This window comes from Balaenoptera borealis (genome assembly GCF_965194805.1).
Source record: "Balaenoptera borealis genome assembly, chromosome: 17".
Classification (NCBI taxonomy): domain Eukaryota; kingdom Metazoa; phylum Chordata; class Mammalia; order Artiodactyla; family Balaenopteridae; genus Balaenoptera; species Balaenoptera borealis.
The window spans coordinates 83556448-83568720 of record NC_138876.1 but is presented as its reverse complement, the minus strand read 5'-3'; the positions used below and the strand labels follow the sequence as shown (position 1 = coordinate 83568720).

The 12273-nt window shown below is 39.6% G+C and overlaps 1 protein-coding gene across 6 annotated transcripts in view; it reads left to right on the top strand.

Moving 5' to 3' along the window:
- The window catches only part of SPIDR (scaffold protein involved in DNA repair), a 358224-nt gene that overhangs the window by 166187 nt on the left and 179764 nt on the right, over positions 1-12273 (top strand). The window lies entirely within an intron of this gene.

Genomic DNA, 12273 nt, shown 5'->3' with positions numbered 1-12273 from the left:
TCAGGAACATTTTTGTCACTTTATTATACAGTAATGCCAGGGGGTGGAGCCAGGATTCGACATAGATTTTAGGTAACAGAAGCTCTGAACTGTCTCTGATGGCTCGTTTGTACTTCTGGTAGCAAATTTTTGATAATTTGGCGGGGGTGGGGAGGTGGTGAGGGAGAAACAAGCACATCAGGATTCCTGCTGAAGTGGTGTGTTGTTATGAAATCTGGCTGTTTTTGTTTTTATCTTTCTTAGAAATATAATTTTAGTAAGAGTGATTATGTGACAGTAGAATAATACACATTAATTTAATACTTCTTTGCTAATTACTTTAGGGGGATAAAAATCATGAATTAAGACATAATAGGGTTTGATCTTCAGGGGCATAAGTGGTCATTAGTGGATCAGAAATTATTTTTGAGGATACCATGTTTGTTTTCTTCTGTATAGGGTATTAATTTTTACCACCAAAAGAAGAGGGAAGGTTTGAGCAGACTTGTTTTAAGGGCTGTTAATTTTATTGACAGTTTTTAAGTTTCATTCATCTGTTAAATTCTTAGGTTTGAATTCAACTTAAAGATCTTTAAGTTAAACTTCTTCCCCAGAGGAGGGATCTTTTCATTGTGTCCATAGTGAGTGATCATCAGTCTCTAATTAAATTCTTCCACAAACAGGCTGAGGATATCAGAGGGGTAACTTGCATTACTTTATTTTATTTAAATTTCAAATACATTTTTAAATTGAACAATGTAATATACATATAGAATCATACACAGATTATAAGTATACATTTCATCAAGTAATCACAAAGTGAATACATTTCTGTCCAGTGCAAGAAATAGAATGCAGTCCATACCTGAGACTGCAACACTCTCCTGTTTCCTTCCTCTCCCTCCTGCTCCAGGTGACCATGATCCTGACTTCTGATGCAGTAGACGCCTTTGAATGTGGGTTTTGTGCTTCTCAGTATATTGTTACCATAATAACTTGTAAAGCTTATAGCCGTTTCCACTGCTGACAGTTTCTCAGCAGTCACATCAATACCACCGTCAACATTTTTATGACTGCACATTATAATTTCTTTACTCTTTCCATATTCTCAGCATATAATATATATCCATTCTTTTGCTAACATAAATAACTCTTTAATAGATATTCATATATACGTATTTACATATTTCAGATTATTTCTCAGAGTAGATTTTAGGAACTGTTTTAGTGGATTAAAGGATATACCTTTTTTTTTTTTTTTTTTTGCTTTTAATTAATTTTTTTGGAGTGTAGTTGCTTTACAATGTTGTGTTAGTTTCTACTGCACAGCAAAATGAATCAGCTATACATATACATATATCCCCTCTTTTTTGGATTTCCTTCCCATTTAGGTCACCACAGTGCAGTAAGTAGAGTTCCCTGTGCTATATAGTATATTCTCATTAGTTGTCTATTTTATACATAGCATCAGTAGTGTATATGGGTCAATCCCAAAAGGGTATACATTTTGTTGTTGCTGTTACTGCTGTGATTTCTTGGTACAGTTAAGTAAACTATAAACCTCATAGTAGAGTACCTGCTGCTAGTCAAACTGAATACTTTCTCTTATATTTATTTACTGATGACAGCTTCTCTTTTGCAAATTGTTTTTCTTAACTTTTACTCATATATTCATTGGGGTCCAAGGGATATTCTTATCAATTCATATGTCTGTTTTGTATAGTAAAACTTTTCTATTTATACAGTTATGTTACTTATGATAACAATTTTGTTTTTTCCTTCCTAATACTTATGCTTCTTTACCTGTTTCATGTCTTGTTGCATTGGCTATAACTTCCAAATCAAAACTTTTTCACTGCTGTATTCCCAGTGACTAGAATAATGCTTGGCCTATGGTAGACATTCAATAACTATATGATTAATGTTGAGTATTAGATAATCATCAAGATGTTGTCAGTCTTGTTATGTTCCGTTTGAATGAGAGGATGTATCAGTGTATTTCATTGATTTGTACATTCGCTAAGAAGCATTTTTTGATGTTTACTTACTGTATAATAAACCTTGTGCTAAATAATGGGTAAACGGTATTCAAAATGAATGACAAATCATCTCTGCCCTTAAGGGACTCACTTTATGGTGGAAGAGAAAGGTAAAATAAACATGTGATAAAGACTCTAGGAAGTATAATAATAGAGGTCTGTACAAAGGATGTGAGAGCAGTGAAGAGGTAAGCATGACTGATAGATCGGTAGGGGAGAGAGAGAGAGTGTGTGTGTGTGTGTGTGTGTGTGTGTGTGTGTGTGTACTGGGGAGAGAGCAGATTGAGGTAGCTTCCTGGAGTTGCTGATTCTCTATCTAAGTTATGAAGGCTAAGTTGGAAAGAACCAAAGAAGGGGCTGTGAGGGCATTTGCATCAGAGGAGACTGAATTAGCAAAGAACAAGAGGCCAGAGTGGCATGGTGTATGCAGGAATATACATAGTGCATATGGATGAAGGGGAATTCTGCAGCAGGAGTGGCAGCAAGTGAGGATGGAGAACGTGTGTACAGTGTTAGAGAGCTGGTGTGTTAAATCCTCCCTGCTGTCTAGGAAAGGAAGGATGTGATCTTACTCACAGTTTGAAATTTGTGCAGGATAACTTAGAAGGAGGCCGCAGTAAAGGCATCCAGGAGACTTTGGGAGTAGCTCAAGTCTGAGGGAAGAAGATGACTTGGACTAGGATGGTAAACAGTAGATTCAGTATGTATCTCAGAGTTGGCAGCAACAGGATGTGCTGATGGGTTTGATGTGGTTTGTGAAGGAAAGACAAGAAACAAGATTCCTCTGAGTTTCTGGCTTGAGGAAACAAGTGAGTTAGGGCACCATGTAGTAAAATGGGGGGACTTGGGGCAGATTTTGATGGCACAGTCAGCAGTACCTTCTCGACACCAGCAATACCTAAATCCCTGAGTAAACACAAGAGAGACTATGATGCCTGAAGAGAAACTGTCAGCTGGTCTGGTTTTCAGTGTAACCCACATGTGGTAACTGCCGAGGTAGAGCCCTCAGGCTTGTTCACAGCTGCTTTTGTTCCTGCTCCATCTTTGCCACCTGGGATTCTGTGAAATGAAGAAATTGCTAGGAGTAAAGCAATGCTAAAGGTGGAAGGTTTGCTTATAGGGTGGGATTATCTTCCTGTTATGACAGCCAGTCTTTTCCCACCAAAATTACAGAGTGTCTTCAGAGGAAATAAATAGAAAAGAAAACTAATGCAGTGTGAAAATGAAAAAATGAGCACAGAACGAACAGAAGGTCAATAAGGAAACAGAAGACTTGAATGACGCAATAAACCAATTAGACCTAACAAGTAGGTAGAGAGCACTCTTATCTCAAAACAGCAAAATATATATTCTTCTTAACTGTGCATAGAATGTTCTCCAACTAAACCCAGATGTTAGGCTACAAAAGTTGTTACAGACTGAATTGTGTTCCATTTAAATTCATATATTGAAGTTCTAATCCCCACTATACCTCACAATGTGACTATACAGCAAGTCCCCTACATATGACGCGTTCGTAAGTCCAGTTTGCTCGTAAGTCCAACAAAGTTAGCCTAGGTTTCCAAGTAACACAATCTGCTATATAGTACTGTACTGTAATAGGTTTATAATAGTTTTCACACAAATAACACATTAAAAAACAAACGCAAAAAAAAAAACCCTTTTTAATCTTACAGTATAGTACCTTGAATAGTACAGTAGTACAGTACAACAGCTGGCATCCAGGGGCTGGCATCCAGTGAACAGGCAAGAAGAGTTACTGGCTGGAGGAGGGAGAGGAGGTGAGAGATGGTAGAGCTGAAGGATCGTCAGCAATAGGAGATGGAGGGCCAGCTGCAATTTCACTCAACGCCTGACACTGATGGCACAGGTTCTGGTTCCTTGCTGGATTCAATTCTGTCTACCCCCTTGAAAAAACGGTCCAGTGATGTCTGGGGAGTAGCTCTTTTTTTCTCGTCATAGATGACATGGTAGCACTGGATTGCATTCTGAATGGCTGCTGTGACCTTCGTGTACTGTTCTACGTTCAGGTCCTGTTCCTCAAAAACTAACAGTGCCTCCTCAAATAAAGAAAATCCCCTTGCCATTTCCTGCATTGCGGATCTCTTCTTAGCACTACCAGCTGCATCACCGCTGCTTTTACGCTTGCTTCCAGACATCCTGGGCTTGAAATAAAGATACTGTACCCTATACAGTACTGTACAGTAAGGTACGCAAAACCACGACCACTTGTAGAGGATGCACCCATATGACAGTGTACACCAGACACGTGAACTAACTTACGTGATTGGACATGCAAATGCACGTTCGCATCTTTGAAAGTTCGCAAACTTGAAGGTTCATATGTAGGGCATTTACTGTACTAATTCCTTGCCCCTTTAGCTCTGTGATGTAGGCTAATTGTAAGTCCAGCCTTCAGGCAGCAACTGGAAAAGTCAGGATATTAGATATGCGGGGGCAAGCTCTTTGATTGCCATGATTCTCCTTTTCCACAGGTGTGACAGAGCATTAATAGCTATCTCACTGGCTTGTTCAAGGAGATTATGAAAATGTCATGTGTAAGCACCCAGAAGGCTGCCAGTAAGTAGTAGCAGCTCAAGAAATGGTATGTGAGGTTGAACTGTAATGATTAAGTTGGAAACACCAGTCAGTGGCATCTGAGTTCCCCACTCGTTGCCTTCTGTTTCTCCTCTCTGTTAGGCACCTCACCCCTCACTTATCTTAACTGCCCATCCCTGGACAATCGCCTCTACCCCAGTACTTCTGATTCTCCACGTACCTAAGTCAGCAGTTCACATTTATTTGTTTATGTATTCGGTCTTGTCCAAAATAGATTTTAAGTGGCCTTAAAAGTATAAGGTTTCAGTGAATGTGGAAATCTACGTGCGAGAGAATCACGTCAGCAGTGGTAAAGGAGACTCATTCACACTGAGGCTCAAGGCTCTGCTTGCAAACAGACCCAGTACACATGGAAAGTACTGCCACGTCTGGTAGTGGTCCCTTCGAAAAGTGTTCTTAAAAGGAAGAGGACACAGCTGTAATATAGAAATAAAACCAGAAAGTATAGCAAATATAATAACCAGTTTAGTGGGGATTCTTTCTCTTAACATCTGTTTGTGCAAGCTGCCAGCATAAGAGCTCAGTGCTATTCAGTGGGATTGTGGATTGTATAGTGTTTATCGGCTCTCTTATCTTGGGAATGTCTTGAGCATCTGTGAGCCTAGTACCTAAATGAGTGAAATGGAGATAAAGATACCTCAAGGGGTATGTTAAACTTAATGAAACAGTGTGTCTGTTACTAGTGTCAGTAGGGTAGTCGCTCAATGAATTTTAGCTATTTATTCACACTAATTGCTAGAGCTTTCTACAACACAGATAATTTTTAAAAAATCTGTTAGTGGTATACTTAATGCAGGAGTACTTTTTAGGATATCTAGAGGAAAGCATAAAAGAGGAATAATTTTAAGCTAATCCTTGTTAACATTATTTCTTTTTGGCTGTCTCTTGATAAGTATTAGGTCGCAATGAGTTTAAAGTTATGCTGCTGACATATTTTCATTCTTTGTTTCACTCGGCAGATATTTTTAGAGTGGCCAGTGCTGGGGATACAATCATGTCAATACCGTAACGGAGTTGCCAGTGCAGTAGTGGTGACAGTCCTGTGAGCAGCCAGCCACAGCGTGGTGGGTGGGAGAATGCAGAGTCACAATCAGGAGCACAGGAAGGCAGAGGGAGCCCTGAGACAGGCAGCCTCAGGACGGTGGAGCTGCGCAGAGGTCTGAAGAGTGAGCAGGAGGGTCCGTCTAGCTAGGATTGGGGGTGGTAACTCGCTCGAGGAGCGTGGAGGAGGCGGATTATAGAGAGGAAGGGGTGTGGCTGTGGATGAAGCTAGCAGCATCTGGGCCTGAAGGGCTTGTACTGTGTGCAGGTACAGACTTAGTCTGGAAATTAAAGGAGGTAGCAGAGCACTTAATTGGGTCTGCATTTAGAAAGTTCACCAGAAATACTGTGAAGAATTAGTTGGAGCAGGGGTGGGGCACTGTGCCTACCGACATGCACACTTCTGAGGAGGTTCTAGCAGTGAGAAGGTGAAGGGCAGTGAAAGGGCCAGCCGGTCCAGACAGCAGCCGTGAGGAGAAGCAGCTGGGCCCTGAGAGTGCCAGGAGGATGAGTGAGGGGGAAACAACTCTCTTAGCCTGAAAATTTGGGTTTTCTAATCTCACAGACAGTAGCACCTGCACAAAGACAGAGAACAGGTGGGACAGACGCAGGATCGTCTCCGTTTCTGGTGAACAGAAATCAGCCAACTGTGCGTTAAGGTCAGCCGAGCTGAGGTTGACGCAAGTGGGGAGCCTAGGAGAGATGTGCGCCTGAACCGAGTGCTCACTCAGCTCTTCCCCTGCTGCTGTAACAAATTACTGTAGACTGGGTGGCCAATGAACAACAGAAATGCCTATTTCAAGAGTTCTGGGGGCTGGAAGTCCAGGTCGGGGCCTGGCAGATTCAGTGTCTGGTTAGGACTGTTCCCTGGTTCATCGATGGCCATCTTCTCCCTGTATCCTCACATGGCAGAAGGGGCTGGGGAGCTCTCTGGGGTCTCTTTAACAGGGCACTAATCTTATTTATGAGGGGTCCACTCTCATGACCTAATCACCTTTCAAAGAGCTCACCTCCATCACTTTGGGCATTAGGAGGCAATGTGTAAATTTGGGAGGGATACAAACATTCAGCTTACAGCGGCGCCACAGGCATACCTGCAGCAGAACCACGATTGCCCCAGAAAAGACATTCTGGGTGTACTCTCAACACACAGTCACTGTGGATGAAGTCCTTGAGGTTCTACCTGATAAAGTAGTAACATTTCTGAGTGTTACCAAGCACATATTCCTCCATTAAAAAGGTGATCACAAAAAATATAAAGTGGGATTGCAGTGTGACATCAGATGGACCCACCAGGATAAACTGGCTATAAAATATACCACTGAATGATTTACCTAAGGTTATCAGCTATAAACCTGTTGAGTATAGGGAAATATTTACCAAATAAGACAACTTTGGTTTTTCAATAATTGATCTGAAGCCATTTTTAATTAGCAGAGGCAGTAGCTCATCAAGGTCATTCCTAGCTTATGGTAATAAAATAATATATAATTTGCTTTTGAATAGTTATTTCTATTTATTTTCGTTAGTGTAACATTCATCTCATCCCAAAGTGGTATAAAGTCAGTGAGATAGAATTTTTAAAAGGATGTGGAACACAGTTTTGTTTTACATTGCTAGAATGATCTGATCTGTTAGGAGACTGGTTTCTCCTGGCTTTGATGGCCACGTGGGTGCAGCTTCTGTCACAGTGTCATAGACAGGTGTCTTTAATGAGCTCTGCAGCACACACCACAACTGACTGAGAGGAGGAAAAGCAATGAGAGCTGCAGTTGATGCTCGTGCTGAGATTTCTCCTCCAGGTGGTACAATTCTTGTGCTGAACAGTGACTAGAAAACAGCCTGAAACTGCCCTGCTCTTCCAGAGCAGGAATGTGAGGGGTCTAGGGCAGTTTGTCAGGAAGGAATTTGGTACAAATTGTAGCCGGAATTTTTAATAAGCTAATAGAATGTAACATAGGGGAAGTAAGGTTTACCAATTTAAAAAATTGTGCTCAAGACCTGAGCAGCAGGTTTATTCCTAGGTATTTTATTCTTTTTGTTGCAATGGTAAATGGGAGTGTTTCCTTAATTTCACTTTCAGATTTTTCATCATTAGTGTATAGGAATGCAAGAGATTTCTGTGCATTAATTTTGTATCCTGCAACTTTACCAAATTCATTGATTAGCTCTAGTAGTTTTCTGGTGGCATCTTTAGGATTCTCTATGTATAGTATCATGTCATCTGCGAACAGTGACAGTTTTACTTCTTTTTTTCCAATTTGTATTCCTTTTATTTCTTTTTCTTCTCTGATTGCCATGGCTAGGACTTCCAAAACTATGTTGAATAAGAGTGGCGAGAGTGGACACCCTTGTCTTGTTCCTGATCTTAGAGGAAATGCTTTCAGTTTTTCACCATTGAGAATGATGTTTGCTGTGTGTTTGTCATATATGGCCTTTATTATGTTGCGGTAGGTTCCCTCTACGCCCACTTTCTGGAGAGTTTTTTGTTGTAAATGGGTGTTGAATTTTGTCAAAAGCTTTTTCTGCATCTATTGAGATGATCATATGGTTTTTCTTCTTCAGTTTGTTAATATGGTGTATCACATTGATTGATTTGCGTATATTGAAGAATACTTGCATCCCTGGGATAAATCCCTCTTGATCATGGTGTATGATCCTTTTAATGTGTTGTTGGATTCTGTTTGCTAGTATTTTGTTGAGGATATTTGCATCTATATTCATCAGTGATATTGGTCTGTAATTTTCTTTTTTTGTAGTATCTTTGTCTGGTTTTGGTATCAGGGTGATGGTGGCCTCATAGAGTGAGTTTGGGAGTGTTCCTCCCTCTGCAGTTTTTTGGAAGAGTTTGAGAAGGATGGGTATTAGCTCTTCTCTAAATGTTTGATAGAATTCACCTGTGAAGCCATCTGGTCCTGGACTTTTGTTTGTTGGAAGATTTTTAATCGCAGTTTCAGTTTCATTACTTGTGATTGGTCTGTTCATATTTTCTGTTTCTTCCTGGTTCAGCCTTAGAAGGTTATACCTTTCTAAGAATTTGTGCATTTCTTCCAGATTGTCCATTTTATTGGCATAGCGTTTCTTGTAGTAGTCTCTTAGGATGCTTTGTATTTCTGTGGTGTCTGTTGTAACTTCTCCTTTTTCCTTTCTAATTTTATTGATTTGAGTCCTCTCCCGCTTTTTCTTGATGAGTCTGGCTAATGGTTTATCAATTTTGTTTATCTTCTCATAGAACCAGCTTTTAGTTTTTGCTAATAGTCTTTGCTATTGTTTTCTTTGTTTCTATTTCATTTATTTCTGCTCTGATCTTTATGATTTCTTTCCTTCTGCCAACTTTGGGTTTTGTTTGTTCTTCTTTCTCTAGTTCCTTTAGGTGTAAGGTTAGATTGTTTATTTGAGATTTTTCTTGTTTCTTGAGGTAGGCTTGTATAGCTATAAACTTCCCTCTTAGAACTGCTTTTGCTGCATCCCATAGGTTTTGGGTCGTCGTGTTTTCATTGTCATTTGTCTCTAGGTATTTTTTGATTTCCTCTTTGATTTCTTCAGTGATCTCTTGGTTATTTAGTAACGTATTGTTTAGCCTCCATGTGTTTGTGTTTCTTACGTTTTTTTCCCTGTAATTCATTTCTAATCTCATAGCGTTGTGGTCAGAAAAGATGCTTGATATGATTTCAATTTTCTTAAACTTACTGATGAAAGAAATTAAAGATGATACCAACAGATGGAGAGATATACCATGTTCTTGGATTGGAAGAATCAATATTGTGAAAATGACTATACGACCCAAAGCAATCTACAGATTCAGTGCAATCCCTATCAAATTACCAAAGGCATTTTTTATGGAACTAGAACAAAAAATCTTAAAATTTGTATGGAGACACAAAAGACCCCGAATAGCCAAAGCAGTCGAGGGAAAAAAATGGAGCTGGAGGAATCAGACTCCCTGACTTCAGACTATACCACAAAGCTACAGTAATCAAGGCAATTTGGTACTGGTACGAAAACAGAAACATAGATCAATGGAACAAGATAGAAAGCCCAGAGATAAACCCACGCACCTATGGTCAACTAATCTATGACAAAGGAGGCAAGGATATACAGTGGAGAAAAGACAGTCTCTTCAATAAGTGGAGCTGGGAAAACTGGACAGCTACCTGTAAAAGAATGAAATTAGAACACTCCCTAACACAGTACACAAAAATAAACTCAAAATGCATTAGAGACCTAAATGTAAGACCGGACACAATAAAACCCTTAGAGGAAAACATACGAAGAACACTCTATGACATAAATCACAGCAAGATCTTTTTTGATCCACCTCCTAGAGTAATGGAAATAAAAACAAAAATAAACAAATGGGACCTAATGAAACTTCAAATCTTTTGCACAGCAAAGGAAACCATAAACAAGACGAAAAGACAACCCTCAGAACAGGAGAAAATATTTGCAAACGGATCAACGGACAAAGGATTAATCTCCAAAATATATACACAGCTCATGCAGCTCAATATTAAAAAAACAAACAACCCAATCCAAAAATGGACAGAAGACCTAAATAGACGTTTCTCCAAAGAAGACATACAGATGACTGAGAAGCACATGAAAAGCTGCTCAACATCACTAATTATGAGAGAAATGCAAATCAAAACTACAATGAGGTATCACCTCACACCAGTTAGAATGGGCATCATCAGAAAATCTACAAACAGCAAATGCTGAAGAGGGTGTGGAGAAAAGGGAACCCTCTTGCACTGTTGGTGGGAATATAAATTGATACAGCCACTATGGAGAACAGTATGGAGATTCCTTAAAAAACTAAAAATAGAATTACCATATGACCCAGCAATCCCACTACTGGGCGTATACCCAGAGAAAACCATAATTCAAAAAGACACATGCACCCCAATGTTCATTGCAGCACTATTTACAATAGCCAGGTCATGGAAGCAACCTAAATGCCCATCGACAGACGAGTGGATAAAGAAGATGTATGTATATACAGTGGAATATTACTCAGCCATAAAAAGGAACGAAATTGGGTCATTTGTTGAGATGTGGATGGATCTAGAGACTGTCCTACAGAGTGAAGTAAGTCAGAAAGAGAAAAATATCGTATATTAACGCATATATGTGGAACCTAGAAAAATGGTACAGATGAACCGGTTTACAGGGCAGAAATTGAGACGCAGATATAGAGAACAAACATATGGACCCCAAGTGGGGGAAGCGTCGGGGGGCTGGGGGTGGTGGTGTGATGAATTGGGCGATTGGGATTGACATGTATACACTGATGTGTATAAAATTGATGACTAATAAGAATCTGCTGTATAAAAAAATAAATTAAAAAAAATTCAAAAATTAAAAAAAAAAAAAACAAACTGAGCGGCATTTGGGAAAATGGGTGAAGTCTGTCCAGAGTGCTGTGAGAACTGTGCTAGTTTCTTTAGTGTTTGCCATCTAGTTTCACTTAGTTTGGTTTTTGTTTTGTTTTGTTTTGTTTTTTGTTTTTTTTTAATGATGTGTGTTTGTCACCTGGCTTTATTCCAGGGCAGAAAGCTTAAGATATTTCAGATTCCAAAGCATTGTGTCCCACTATGCTTTGAACTTTAAAACGAATCAGAGTAAAAAGAGAATGTGGCCATCAGCTGGAACAGGTGAATTCATTTTCATTTGAGGCTCAGGATAGAAGGAAAAGTAAAATAGTATCTTGGAGAATTTCTCCCCTTGTTTTACCAGTATTTGCGTTTTTTGTTTTTTGGTTTATTTGATTTTATTTTATTTTTATTTATTTATGGCTGTGTTGGGTCTTCGTTTCTGTGCGAGGGCTTTCTGTAGTTGCGACAAGTGGGGGCCACTCTTCATCGCGGTGCGCGGGCCTCTCACTATCGTGGCCTCTCTTGTTGCGGAGCCCAGGCTCCAGACGCGCGGGCTCAGTAATTGCGGCTCACGGGCCTAGTTGCTCCACGGCATGTGGGATCTTCCCAGACCAGGGCTCGAACCCATGTCCCCTGCATTGGCAGGCAGATTCTCAACCACTGCGCCACCAAGGAAGCCCCAGTATTTGCGTTTTGAATCTACCTAATGAATTAAAATACATCCATTCACTATTAATGGGAGCTGCTTGGTGCCAGATATTGTGCTAGGCAGTGAAGATTCAGAGGTCAAATATAAAGAAAGAGAAGTTGGATTTAGTATACAAAGTAGAAGATTAGGAAGAAAGTGATTTAAGCAGTTATTTTCTTTAAAATGTTATCAAACAGTGTTCATAGAATTGCTTAAATTCTATACCTAGGTACAAACATGATTGTCTCTTAGTGTGTAGGTTAAATATTTGATTAGAGGAGTACCTCCTAATTTAATAATTCAAGGGGGAAATGTCCGAAATCCCTAGATGTAATATAGCATGTGTCATTTTATTAACATGTAAGACTTGTACTTGAAACTCTCCAGTTCTTACAAAGAGGAAATTCTAAGCATTCTGTGCAGTGGTGTTAGTTGTGAGCTGCTGGATGATGTCAGATGTTAAATGGTCAACAGCTTCATTCACATCTTCCTTATTCTTCATTCTTTTTTTTTAATTGAAATATATTTGATG